The 15,536-nt window shown below is 36.5% G+C and overlaps 1 protein-coding gene across 1 annotated transcript in view; it reads right to left on the reverse strand.

The window, feature by feature from the left end:
- Positions 1-14,258, reverse strand: part of LOC150086462 (uncharacterized) — a 45,715-nt gene extending 31,457 nt beyond the window's left edge. Inside the window, exon 1 of the mRNA XM_090371400.1 lies at positions 14,138-14,258. The gene's annotated coding sequence lies outside the window, so the exon portion shown is untranslated. The remainder of the gene's footprint in view (positions 1-14,137) is intronic.
- Between the last annotated feature and the right edge of the window lie 1,278 nt (positions 14,259-15,536).

Here is a 15,536-nt window from a genome sequence, read left to right on the forward strand (position 1 = left end):
TTAGATCGAGGGGGAACGGGCAGGCCAATCCATACGAACAATGTCCAAAAGCATATCAAAAGCATATCATATCAATGTCCAAAAGCATATCAATACTTTCCAAAAGCATATCACAGCCGCAGTGCGATGGGGTGTGGCGTTATCATCCATAAACACGAACTCGGGGCCAATGGCTCCTCGGAACAGACGCACATGGGGAAGGATTACCTCGGTACAGTAGCGTGCACCAGTAACAGTACCACCTTCCAGTATCTGGACTTGTGTATGTCCATCCAAGATAACGCCTTCCCAGACGAGAACACTTCGACTGCCATATCGATTCCTTTCAGTGATGTTTGCGGGGTGATACCGTGTGCCAACCTCTCGCCAGATTAACTGACGTCCAGAATCGCTGCTGAGACTGAATCTACTGAATCTTTTGTGGTTGTAACCTTCAGAAATAGTGTGGGTCCTTAAGTTTTGCACACCAGTGTATAACAGCATCACATAAATGTTTAAAATCTAGCAGGTAGTCATGGATCTGTGTGCTGTTTACCTTCGTATATTGTTTTCTTCAATCCTTATAGTTTTCTTATGTTAACTACCCAAAAATAATAAAATAAAAAAAGATCATTAAAATTATAATAAAAAGCCTTTGTAGTTTTGAGAAGGAGCAGGTGAATTGAGATTTCTTAAACTTTAAAACAGAATATTAAAAAAATAATAAATTTCCTTTTATTCTCCTTACTCCGGAGGCAAGAAGAGTATCTGACGCTCCTCCAGTTCATTAAAATGAACTGAAGAAGCGTCAGTTCTTGAATTTACAATTTATACTGAAAGAATAATTCATTGGTACATCTTCTTTTTGATTCGCAGTTAGGTAGCATAAATATGCAATAAATCCTCTTAATTTCTAATGTGGTACCGAAACTACATCTTGTGTTGTTGCTGACAAACCTTTCACCACCTAAGTTAACGCACAGTGAGAGGTACCTTGAAGAACTGAAAAAGACGTGTGAAGGCTCGTCCATGAAGCCAAAATGATTTGCCCAGGTACACTCTTTTGCTTCAGGAATGGAGAAATATTTCCAATGATCATGTCGAAAATTGATGCAATTCGAATCAACTGTGGCATAATAGAAAAAAAAAAAAAAAAAAAACATGCACCACATCATCATACCACCGTCGGTACACAATACAATGGATCCAGTGTTTTGTAAGTGATCACAGGTAGCAATGTGGTTATAATTAATCGACCGAAGACTATACGCAATTACAGAGTATACTGAAGCCTCAAATCCTTAGTTCTTTGGCTCTTAACACAAGCTAATCTATTCAGAGCCAGTGTGGTTTCTCTGTACGATTATGTGCAATCATTCATTGGTGCTTAAAAGGGTAAATTGGGACATCGCTCCGCATGGCTCGCCTCCAGTCCTTCTGCTTCCATACTTGCGTTCCTTCTAAGAACACTGAATAAATGCAGTCATCCTGTCTCCTATAGCACCTGTCAAACGTGCATAAACAATCATACCTTTCTGGAAGTCGGGGAGATCTTGTAGTGTTCCGGTGAAATTATTTCGGCAATAATCAGGTCATACTGCTTTATAGAAATTTACAACAAACGCCACATATTCTTTTCTGAGCAGTGCAGGCAGGCTGCCAGAGCAGCTCATGAGGTGTTGTCAATGACATACAGGAATTTTTGGAACAGGGATAAGGAAGTGATTATCCCCTTGCGTGAAGCAATGGTCAGGCCACACCTTGAGTAATGCATACAGGTATGGAGGCCTCATTTTAGGATGTGGAGTTGCTGGAACGAGTACAGAGAAGGGCAACGAGATTAGTGAGGGGAACAGAGGGTTGTTCTCACCAAGAAAATTTTAATTCTGCAAATTGCAGCGTCTGGAGACTAGACACCTACGAGATGATCTGATTAAGGTGTAGAGGCCTTGAATGGTTTGAGCAAGGCTGATAGGATTCTTGCTCAGACCACACACACACACACACACACACACACACACACACACACACACACACACACACGAGGGGGAGCGCAAATTCAAATTGAGGAAGGACGGTTGCAGAATAGATGTGCGGAAGTTTGCCTAGCCAGCGGGTGGTTAATTACTGGAACAAACTTCCATTGGTCGTTGTGAAAGATGATAGCTTAAATAAATTCAATAAATTCAGGAGGAAGAACTGGACAAACATTTTGGAGCAAATGGATGGGTGAAATGGGAAGGGTTTTTTTTTTTTTTTTTTTTGGCTAACGCTCTATAAGCTTACTTTCTCGCATCGTATGCCTCTACTAATGTTAATGGTCTGTAATCCTAATAAATGGCCAGGTAGTGTAGGAGGAGGAGGAAGTAATTCATAAATCTCCAGAACGATCTTTATAAATCCCTAAAGTATGCATAATTTTTAGAAGGACGACATAAATGTGAGTGGAATGCGAATGTTCCTTCCTTACTCCATTCAACGATTACTGTAGCACTGTGTATTTTATAATACGTATTACACGAAACAAAAATTGTATGATATAATGCTTCAGGACAGATTTACCTGCTTTTTAACTTAATTTTTTTTAAAGTACTTCGTTTTCTACAGTTCTGGTTGAGGTGACCTCGTTCACTAGGCAACGGAAGAGTGGATTCATTGTCTCGGTATCAAAAGCTCTCTCGCAGTGCAACCAACTGAAAAGAGTGGACACAGAAGGTCTAACACGTGCTCCACCCGTGTAACGAATAATCCATTCACAGCTACTCCAATAAAACTCACTTCTGGTTCACTTCCTGTTGTTACATACACAGAGACAGAGTACAAACGCGGAAGAACGGAATGGTGTAATCTATCTTCAGTAGAAAAGGCTTGTCAGTGAGGTTTGTGAGGTATTTTGGATTAATTGATGGGTATTCGTGATAACGCTAAAGTCTTGCTGCTTGCAGACGTAGATTGAGGCACATACAGAACAATACTGAAGATTAATGTGGCGTACAGACCTTGGCAGTGTTTACAAGCAAGCATTGCCCAAGAAAAAACCTGTTTGAAGATAAATAATTACTTTCAAAGATAAAATGTAACCTTCCCATGAATAGCAGAAGAAGAGGGAAGATATATGGTAAATGCATCATAAAAACAGAACAAAGTTTTTAAATTCCAATCATTTGCAAGGAGAGAATGCGTTTTCAGGCGCTTTTCATATTTATATAATGCTGGTTGGTTGGTTTGTTGTTGTAGGGTTTTAGGTGCATCAGCAACTCGGCCGTATTGAACAGTACTATATCTATGAATTGCGTGTGTTTTGTGGTCGATTTGCTGGATGAAAAACCCGAACCATGCTACCCTCTCCTGAGACCGACTCTCTCTTGAAAAAGGTATAAGAATGGGGTTCGAACTCATGTCTTTTCCAGCCGGTGCGGAGCGAATAGTGATAATACCAACTTTCCTACCCACGAGGGCAGCATATATGCTTAAAACGCCTATTCTCTTCACCATGTCCATCAGCATGTAATAACTTGGATTCCTAGTGGATGGATTTTCAGAAAATTTTATATTTGGCTCTATTGAAATGATTTGTCGAGCTACACCAAATTTCCACCGGGTTTTTCATCCAGAAATCCAGCAATTATTATTTCTTTGTCCGTTGGTCCGCATGGAATAACTCGATTTATCGTATATGGATTTTAATGAAATCTTAAATTTGGATCTTCTAGAAGGATTTTTAGAACATTTCCAAATTTCATTAAAATATGACTAATAGAAATCCGGAAATTTTCTTCTTAGGCTATCTACATACACTGGCCAAAAATATGAACGCCTATATTAAGAGTCACTGACAGAAGAAATGCAAGTAGATGCAAAGAAAACTGTGGAGTGGGGTGAATACATGTTGCATCGTTGACTTAAAGTCTTAACAGGCTATTTGATAGCAGTAACCTGAAGTAATGGGGGAAAGTCATGATCTATCAGACTTTGAAAAAGGTCTTATCGTGGGCGCACTTTTAGCAGGAGACACGATTCAAAAAACGAAACACATAACTGGTTTCTCCAAAACATCCATCTCAAAGGATTTTAATGACTGGAAAGTAAGCGGTTCTTCCACATCTCAATGTCGTAAATGTAGCAAAAAAAAAAAAAAATACTTCAAAAGTGAAGACGTTGAACTCTAAGGAGGACTGTAGACATGGTGAAGACAATAGGTACATTAGGCATATATGCCTAATGCGCCTGTTGTCTTCACCATGTCCGTCCGTCTGCATGTAATAACTCAGCTCCTAGTGGATGGATTTTAATGAAATTTTATATTTGAGCCATTTAAGAAGATCTGTCGAGTCCTTCCAAATTTTAGTAAAATCCTGCGAATAGAAATCCGGTAATTGTTATTTCTTTCCGTCCACATGTAATAACTTGACTCCCAGTGGATGGATTTTCATGAAAATTTATATTTCTGACTTTTAAAAAAATCTGTTGATGCATCCCAAATTTCATAAAAATCAGCCCAATAGAAATTCAGCAATTATTTATTATTATTTTTTTTTTCATATACATACAGGTTATTATCCGTATATCGTATATTATAGCAAAAGCACTGGAAATTATACTCGTTCGTCATGCGCTGGTTGAGAGAATGAATGGGCAATGTAGCAGAAACGAAAATTTTTAACCAAACTGCATCACATAGCAACTGTGCAGTTGACTCGTGCGCAGGTGTGACCTTGGCGGTCGGTCAGGTTTATGCCTGTTCAGTTTTGGCTACCTAACAATGGACGGGACACGCGAGGAACAGTATGTTGCTCTCAAATTTTGTTTCTGTCTCAAGAAAACATCAGCTGAAGCGTACGAAATGCTAAAAGATCAATAGAAATTCGGTTCTGGTGAATCTAAGCTTCCATATAGCTCGCAGAAGGTTTGGAATGTTTAAAGATGGTGATTTAATCACAATAATCGGCGATCCCGGAACTCCAACCACTGTTGTCACCACAGAAACCATAAACACTGCTTCTTCTGTAATCGTGAAGGAAGATCACGTTGTATAACAGTAGGACATTTGACCATTTGCATATGATCTGTATTTGTGCATTCTGGGTTCAAAGACTGCTCGCACCTAAGCAACCTGAAAAAACTAATCCTGCAGGTTCTCATGGAGGTTTGTCAGGAGCTGCAACGGATGGTTACTGAAGATGGTGAGGTTCTGCACAAGGTGATAACTGTGGATGAGATATAGATTCTTCATTTCGCCCAAGAAAGCTCTATCGCCAACTCCGAAATGAGCAAAAGTTGTGGCTTCTGCAAGAAATGTTATGGTCATCTCCTCTTATTTTTTATTTATTTATTTTGATATTTAAAGAATGGTTTACCAGCATGTGCCACGTCATACGACTGTTACGGTACCTTACCCTTTTTCCTAAAGTGTGGTCAGGCCTCACTTTAGGAAAAAGCCTAAATTCAAGTTAAGGAAGGATGGTTGCAGGACAGATGTGCAGAAGTTTGACTTCAGCCAGTGGGTGATTGATTATTGAAACAGGCTTCCATCTGTAGTCGTGGAAGTGGATGGTTTGAATAAATTCAAGGAAAACCTAGACAAATTCTTGGAGGATATGAATGGGAGAAGTGTGTAGTGTTTTTTTTTTTTATTTATTTCCGGAGTTAAAGAAGGAGCTGCGAGAAAAACGTTTCCAGTCATTGAAAGAAGTTGTAAAGACATCGGAGACGATTCGTAAACGCACATCAAAAAATGGGTTCCACCGTGTTTGTGAAGAATGGCAGAAACGTTGGAGTAAGTGCATTTCATTAAATGGGGACCACTTTGAAAAGAACATCAAAATATGAATGATTAATAAAGGTATGTTGTGAAACAAAATTTTGATCATTCTTTATTGAACAGCTCTCCTATTTGCTAACACACCTGAAATGAATCCACTGTGTATATTAACTAACTTATTAGAATTAATGGGTTTCTTAAAAGATATTTTAGTTACAGTTCTAACTGGTATGCTTTTACTCACTGATTAGTAAAATATTAATCTGTGGCCTTTACAATGTTTGTTGAGGAGGTTGTTGATTGTTGTAGGGTTTTGTATAATATGACACAATATAGCCTAAGTTACTGTGGTCGATTTGCTGTTTATTGGATGAAAAATCTGAGTTTCTGGAAGGAAAAAAAATGCTACCTCCCCTGAGACCGACTAAATCAGCCACGTTTTGAAAAATACCCCCGTCTTTTTCAAAACGTGGCTGAGTTAGTCGGTCTCAGGGGAGATTAGCATGGAACGAACTCAGATCTTTTCCACTCAGTGTGGGGAGATCTGTGATTTTACCAACTGTCCTACCCACGAGGACTGTTATGGAGATTAAACAATTCTATGTCTCTATCTAGCCATAAGTTGATTGTCTACAGAATATTGATAAGCACTTTTCTATTTCTTTTATGATCACCATACCTTCTGGAGTCCAAAGAAGAATACCATCTCAAAAAGTGGCTGCATTATTAGGAAGATGCCTTTAACATTAAGAAAGTTTATTGTTTATATTTTTTTAATAACTACTGCCAAAGACAGAACAAAAAAGGACGTGATCAAAAGGCGAAGCAGAGATTCAAAAACCAGGACTTCAATTTCTTTCAGTAAATTAAAATTTAGTTTGGAGTTTATTTTCAAATAGATGTGTGTTATTTGAAATATAAAGTGTGATCTAAAAGGTCCAGGGCCAATTTATTAAACTATTTTTAGTCGTGTACTGTATGTAATAGCTTTATACTCATTTGTGTTTTACGCATCATCTAACTAATCTCTATTATCTTCTTTCAATGTCTCCTAGATGTTTCCACCGCCTTATGATATGCTCTCAGTGGCTTCTCGCCGCTTCGGTGGACATATCAGTGTAGATAATTTTTTTTTATTCTATTTTTACGTTGATCGTTATGACCGACATGGTTGCTTTTGTTCGATGGGTGGCGTTTGTTGCTTTTGGCCAAGTATTATCTTAATTTTCCGCCTGCTGTCAGTGCCTGGACATGTGACACGATAGATCCCCTACCCCTCGTCTCTCCGCGGTCCTGTGGGACTTCTAATGTTACCACCTGCTCTATTACCACAGTTGAAGTAAACAGACAGCCTCACGGGCCGTCTGTTTACAGTTGAATAATGGAAAACATTGCAGGAAAAAGTCAAATATTAGATATGCTCTTCATGTTCCACTCTCACACAAATTCGGAAACTCATTTAAAGCTATAAAGCGATTTCTATGTCTCTTGTAAAACAAGGAGTTCCACATAGAACTCCTCCCGCGAAAAAAATCGTACTTCCAGGTTGTAGATAATTCGGCAACTCTGTCACCTGTTGTTTTTTGAAACATCATCTCTTCTATCTCACAAATACTGAGCGACAAAATTTAATACCTCTACTCCTGAGTCTAGTAATAATAAAAATTATTATAATTATTATGTTAATGGCTCCAAAGAGTAACTTATATCCGTATATAGTGCGTTCATAGAAGTGTATGTGTTCAGAGTCCGATATTAATAGGGAGTATGGTTTCCACCAGGAGAAACACTACCCCCCCACCTCTGAGATCGGCTAACTACAGCCTCAGTTGAAAAAGACTTTAGAAATTCCTCTAGTCGTCAACGGGAATTGAACCTAGACCTCTCCAAATGAGTGACAAGTGGCGAAACAACTGTACTGTTATAAGTTCTTGCCGACGTCTGACCCTTGTGGGTAGAATTACCGTTCTCCGCACACCTGGCGAAAAAGAACTGAGTTCAAGTTGCGTCGATGACGTGAGTAATTTTTTATGCGCTTGTTTTACAACGTGGCAGAGTTAATCAGTCTCAGGCGAGGGTAGCATGGTTTTTATGATACACCATGAACTCGGGTTTTTCGTCCAGCAAAGAGAAAATGGACCACAGAATACGCATAATTTACAAACAGTGTACACGGACCTTAGTCGCTGATGCTCCTTAAAAAAACAAAACAAAAAAAAACCCCTACTATTGCTACTAACGCGTCTCATACTATGCTCTACAAAAGCCCTAGAAGGCCAAATCCAAAATCTCATAGCAATGTACAGAACCCTCTCTACTAGCACAGTGGATATACTGTAATCACTGTCTTTCCATTGGGTAGAAAAGTCTGAATTCGAATTCCATAAATGATCCAAGGAATTTTTGTGGGTTTTTCCACAATATGGCTCAGTTAGTCGGTGAGGGCAGCATGGTTATTTTTTCCCCAGAAACCTTGAATTTTCTTCCAACGAACAACAAATCGACCACAGAACACACGTAATTTGCAGATCTTATATACTGTGCAATATGGTCTTAGTCGTTAATGCGTCTAAATCGTACTAAAATAACATACTATAAATATCCCTCTCGGTTGAGCGTCTCCACTCACATTTTAAAATTCTTGGGGACACTTTATTTGACTTCTGAGCAAAATGTAAGATCTTTTTTTTAGTAAATTGGATCCACAATCACAGATCTCATCTCCATCTTGTAAGGCCCAGCAAATGCAACCAAGCGGACTAGGTGACCTCTTGCTGAACAACGAGATGTTCCATTAATAATCCTTAGTAGTTAGCTTCCATAATGTTTTCACTTCACATCAACGCCAAATTATCACGTGATCTTTGATATTCTGATTTCTATCGATCTACAGGAATTTCAAAAGACTCAAGAAACCGGCCTACACAGTTTTCACTACAACTCTGAATTGCAGCATTAGAATGGCTTTTCAGAATGTGCACTGGCTGTGTATTAAATTCGACATCATCGAACGACTACCACGTTCAAATGCACTTCATTTAATCTGCATTGCCGAAACTTGGTCTGATTTTGTGTTTACGAATTAATACCATGTGCGATTCCGTGGATTATTATCTTCTCATTGCATCCCAACAAAACCTTAAGAAGAGGAGATGGTATAGTTCGTCTACTGAACTCCTCCATACGCTCAGTTGCCCGCTCCATTTGAGCCCTCGTGAGTAGCTCAGTAGTTGTAACCGCTCTCTTCCATACCGTGTAAAAATCTTTCATTATGAAAGTGCAGGAAGAGGTTTGTTATTTTAACTAGATTAATGATTGCAGCAAGTTACCTTTATATGCATTAAATCATGATGTTAAAAAATAAACAATGGCATGCTTATTTAAGCTTTCTTATTTTGTCCAATTTGCCAGTAACCCTCATCCAAAACTCAGATTTTATTTAATCAATAACAAAAATGATATTTACCGAAATAAAAAGAAATAATGCTATTAATTTTATAAAACTTCACTGTATCCATGCTGGTATAGACATATTATTTATTTATAAAAATTTTTCAGCACCCCACCTGGGAAGGCAGTGATTTATAGTGGATAAACTTTAACCAAGCATAAATTTTAACGAACGTGGATAACCTTTGCGATCTTCCATTAAAAAACTTCAGTAAATTGTTGTAATTCTAGCAATATGGCGTGCTATCACGCACTGACTTATAACGTATCACGGTAACCAATAGCAACGAGTTTTAACGATCGTAGTTAACATATTTATTTGTGCAAACCGATGCATATTTATACTGCAGCGTAACAGAAATAATTAGAATCTGTGTATACGTGCATATTGCAAGCACATGAATAAACATAATGGCTTTTATATATTCGATATTCGTGTGAACAAAAACAGCAATTACAGCCAGGAAGTTGTTCAACGAATGGTGGCAAAAGCATAATACAGATGGCAGTTAAGTGCACTGCTTCCATAGCTGAAAACAAATGTCGCGTATATTATGGTTAGTCGTCTTAGATTTTTTTAAAGAAAGCCTGGGTGAACTGGTGATTTTTTTTTTTCAACGTTACTTTAATTAACATTTTTTAAATAGTGAAATTATTTAGGACGAGATTATAACATGCGCCACACTTCGTTTGCTGAAATATATCAAGTCGGTAACCATAGTAATCGTCTGCAAGTTTAGTAAACAACTTTATCACACGAAACGCTAGCACCTATATTATGTGAGTTTAATTATTGATAAACCTTTAGTGTTTAAACAGGAGGAATGATTGTAATATTAGGAAGTAATTTTAGAATCAATAATAATTATGTGAATGTATTGTGCAGCAAAAGCCTGAAAGTTTTCTCCAGGTAAGAGAACTAAGAAACGATGAGAGATCGTCTTATAATTATTATTTCTTAATTTAAATTTATGTCCCTTTGTAGGTTGTCTAGGGGTCTGATTTGAAGACATGGCAATTTAAAAAACTGGAGGCTCTTTTGTGTGTACTTTCCAAAAGGGCTACGTTCCTCCTTAAATACAATTTAAATAACAAACTGATTCAAAATAAATAAATAAAAATGAAATGCATGGAATATAAGTGTTTCTCAACCTCTTTGAGATACGTTATCTCGGCCTTTTTTTGAAACCAGTTAATTCCAAACGAAACAAGAGTGATTTGCTTGACCTTTCAGAGGGCAACTTCGATTTTTGCCTTCTCATCTATCCCAGAAAATATCTTAAACGGATTCCTACAAGCATTTGGTTTCTATTTTTGTACATGGGAGATGATAGTAATAATAATAATTATTATTACTTTAACGTACTATTATTTTAAGAAAGAGTGTCATGAGTCCACTGGGCCGGTGTTGGAAGGGGGATGCAGCGATGCAAAGTATCCGTTCTGGGACTGAAAAGGGCTCCCTTCAATACAGAAAAGAGAGTCCTTTTCCACAACATTAATTTGCATCTGAGCACCTGAACTCTAGAACTCCACCTGTTCGTACCAGGCCATGTAAAGCAGGTAGTCAGATACCGGGGGAGGAGGATGGTGTGTGAAATTAAGCAAGAAGATAGACTAACAGCGCCGACCTAAGATATTTGAGTGCGGTATGACAGCCAACACCAGCCGTGTCTGCAAGTGTCAGGGGTCATATACAAGAACATCTAATTTCAGTATATTTTAGGCATGAACAAACTGGCTCACAGTTTATCTATCTGATAACGGCGAGGTACATTAACCTACTAGATAATGTGCTACATCACGTGATCTAGATGCATAAGGGTGGCTTTCCAATACGTTATTCAACCTCGTCCCACAATCGTGTTGATTGTGGGACGAGGTTGAACGAGTGGCAGTGGCAGCAAGGATTTGTTGCCGGCCAAAATGAGGCTAATTAAGTTGATTAACTAATAAACTAGCCACTCAATGTACGTTCTTTGAACATAAAACTTCAACTGTGGTACATATATTAAGATATCCGATTTAGCTATTAATTTCTTCTGTCTCAATCAAAACTTACTACCAGTGAGACTTCTGAGCCATCCGGCATATGGAATACTGGGCATCCAGCATTTTTTATGTAGGATGTCTTCTAGAGGATCTCAGGTCCGATAGTAGATCATATTTGTAATTTTAATATATTTTGATACTCAAATTATGTTTTATTTTAGCTACAATTAAGGAATAAGCTCGGGCTGTTAGTTTATTAATTACGAAATGATTGCAAAAATTAATCAATTAAGACGCATTTAATTCCAAGAATATGACAAGCAGCGTGTTTATAAATTATAATCAAAATAACATAGGTATATTCCCTTATGAACAAGGTTGCTAAAACTAAGACACCTCATTCACATTCAACAGCAAGTACGAGATCGTAAATTCAGTAATTATTTTAATTACTGCGCGCAAATTTATTACCTTCCTGTGGGACACGAAGTGTAAAATGGAAGCAATAATATTTTACGACAGACAGCGAGAATTCTTTGAATTACGTTAGAGAGAGTTGGTGGATAAAATGGACAGAATAGAAGCCAGTGCGGAATGTTTTCTGTAATAGTTGTTATTTAAACTTTGGGCCGCATCCCCGTGGCGAAAAACCCTTAGCAACTGAGGTTGCTATGCAACACAGTCAATGTAACCACAGCCAATTTCTAGCAAGTTGCTAAGCTTCTGTTCCCATCTGAGCAGAGTCGACTAAGGATAGAAGACTTTGGTAGCAGTGAATAGTTTAAAACATGTCAAGAAAAAAAAGGCGTCAGGGCTTATACAGACGGAGATCAGGGGGATAAATCCTCTCTCCCGAAATTGGCAAAAACATTTTATTCTTTTCATCCCTCCAATCAAATTTCTGCAAATGTTCCAGAAGCCAATAAGTATTTTTTCCCCTTTTTTTACAGCCCCAACCGTTGCACCAAAATAAAAGTGCTTTGTTAGAGGGTAGCGACCTTAACATCCTCTATTTTCAGACTTCATTTCCTCTTTATCAAACTCCACCTTATTTAATAAACGCAGTTGTTCAATGTCAAAAACTCCAATCGCGTCCGTGAACTAATTGCACCCAACAAGAGTCTTCTAACCTTAATTAAAAAAGACAATTTTATTTATTAGTTGCCAAGGTAATATGTAAAGTACTATTACGTAATACCGTTGCGCAATACCTCAATGAAAAATTACTTTTTGTATGTTTAATACCCGAAAGTGCCCTAAGAAACATGGCGGACATTCAGCATATCCAAGAACATCTAGAATCAGAAATTTCTCCATACACCACATCAGTGTCCAAAAATTAGATTTATTTTAGAACACTTTCCTAGACCTTATTTTTGATAACAAGTTCGGAACATATTAATGTGTTTATATCTGTTTTTCCAATTGATGGTATCCTAATCACAATATACACATGATTTAGACACAAAAATTAGCAAATCGCAACAGTGGACGTCTTTCATAAAAATGCTAGTATTTTATTTTACTTTAGAATATAAAATTTAATGTGTTACAGTCTACTGTCCTTTTGCGCACGTATATAATTAACATTGCTGTAAGTTATGAATCGGATAAGAACACTTAAAAACGAAACTTTTACTATCCAAAAATTAAATTTAAAAATCGCATCCGAAATATATCATTATGAATTACCTTTTGTCTCCTTTTTTTTTTCAGTTTCCGCGCTATTACACGAGTTTTTTCTTTTTTTCAGGTTTTTCATCCCTACAGACACATAGACCACAATTTAGAGACCGCTCATAATCTTAGCTGCAGAAACACAAAATTAATTTGCGTAGTCATAACAACCCTACCTTCAATTTGCTATTATTGTATTTATGTGTCTGTTTTTGTGCCGAGGACTCCAAATCATGAGCCAACAGTATATTCTATGGTCAACTGACCACCGAATCGAATTACAATGCATTAACTAATTATATTAATATAAACTGTCTTAAATAATTAAAACTAAATAATTATATTACATAGTTAAATAAAACTATATTTAGATAATTAAAATTAAATAACTGTAAATCTCAGGAGTGACCAGTTGAAAACCAATGATCTATTTGTAAGTTCTGTTGCCATTAGACAGAAGACCAACAAACATCATCGTAATGCATGCTGGGATATACTCCAAAACATCTTTCGTTTAAGCAAATCGATGTTCAGATTGAAATAATAATATTAGAAGAAAAATAATTTTAAAAATATATTGAGCTTATATTTAATATAAAAGTGATAATTTTATGGAAATATTAATAAATTAATCTGTTGTTAAAATAATTTTAAATTAAATTTTAAAAACCAAACAGCAAAATATAGCAGACGACATTTATTGTATCGCAAATGCTTTACCACGCATGAACAACACGATAAACCAATAAGATTTAAAAATCATATGTGCACCGATGCAAATAAAAATAATAATAATAAATAAATAACTGAGACTGCGCATTTATGTGTAAATAAATTATTATATATAATGTAGCAAAGAAAAGATATTTAAAAATTATTGTACCGTTTGCTAAAGTTAATTCGAGGTGGGGGGAAGCTTAGTTGATAAAGTGCGTTAAGATGTTTTTTCTTTTGAGAAAGTGGGAACGATACTACATCACGTGTCAAAATTATTTTGCGGATGATTTATTACTCAGACATTTTTTCCATGGAGATAAAATACCTGAGATAACAAAATCTCCCTAGTGGCAGAAGTCCCTTAGGGAGAAACAGGTAGTCAATCAAATCAAGAAAGATTTTTTTTTTTTTTTTTGCTCTACATGCGCCCCCTATTTCATAATAACTGCTATTTTCCAAATTATTAATAAAAATGACAGCTTCTGATATGCACTTACTGCTTGCATTATTATGCAAATTCACAATAATAATTTTCGTCTTATATTTACAAATCGTACTTACCCCAAAGTGAGAGAAATAAAACCACGTGCTTTTCACCAAAACGTGCGGATAGATCTGCGGACTGTTTGCGTTCTATCACCGGGTGCACGCAAATGTGACGAAAACGTCTCGTAGCCGACACGTCACCGAACCAGTGGCGAATGTAAACTTGTGTACACAGGTTGTCACGATTATTCTAGTTTAGCAAGCAAGGCACATGCGCACACAAAAGATGCTGGGTTCTTTTGGTTCGTTTCATCGTCTGTTACAGTTTCTATGGTGATGGTAACAGCAACGCAATCGTGATCTCTTTAGATGTTTTTTTCTTTGAAAATCGTCTGCTTATCTGCCCATTCTCACTCAAGCGCCATCATTTAAAAAAAATAATAATAAATAATAATCATAAACAGGTTGGCAGGATTATTCTAGTTTAGCAAAGCAAGGCACATGCGCACACAAAAAGATGCTAGGTCCTGCTGGTTCAATTCGTCGTTTGTTACAGTTTCTATGGTGATGGTAATAGCAACGCGATCTTGATCTCGTGAGATTTTTTTTTTATTTGCTAATCATTAAAAAAATAATAATAATAAATAGATAAATAAATATAATATAAAAAGTGCGCTGATCAAAAAAAAAAAAAAAAAAAACTGACAGATGCAGCCGATCAAAATTTAAAATTAAATCCTTTTGCTTACAGGGCACTGAAAATAAAACGTGCAATATTTATTTATAAGTAACCCGAATGAGACGAACTTAATGAATGCAGTCCTTTAGATATTCATCAAAATAATTATTCAAACGTTAGTTTTAATAAAATCATATTAGTTCTATCATATTAGCTAAATTTAAAAGGATTTTATATGGTTTCTATGGTAATGGTAATAGCAGCGCGATCTTGATCTTGTGTACGTGTTTTTTTTTTTTTTTATTTGCTTACAAAACGTCTGCCCATTCTCACTCAAAATGATGCGCCACCATTAAAAAATAGTAATAATAAATAATTAAATATAATATAATAAATATAAACAAATTCGCTGATCATTAAAAAAATAATAAATAGATAAATAACTACATAAAAATAATATAAACCAATTCGCTGGTCAATAAAACTAGCATTTACAGTAGTTCAAATTTTATTTTGCAGTTTGTGCTGGCTAGATTACAATGCGCTAACATTTTAATAGAATAACATTGTCTATATCATATTAGCTAACATTAAAAGGATTCCGTGCAGTCTGAAACACTGATGGAACAGATATTTATTTGACACTTGAGAACCAGACCAAATTTCGGTGAAGTCCGATCGTTCTCGACAACCAAATCCTCTGCTTGCACCTTGACATTGGTGGGACTTTATTAACCCTGGGTGCAGCGCGATCTTGATCTCGTCAGATTTTTATTTATTTATTTATAATAAAAA

This window comes from Mastigoproctus giganteus, chromosome 4 (assembly GCF_048544385.1).
Source record: "Mastigoproctus giganteus isolate SK-2022 chromosome 4, ASM4854438v1, whole genome shotgun sequence".
NCBI classification, from domain to species: Eukaryota; Metazoa; Arthropoda; class Arachnida; order Uropygi; family Thelyphonidae; genus Mastigoproctus; species Mastigoproctus giganteus.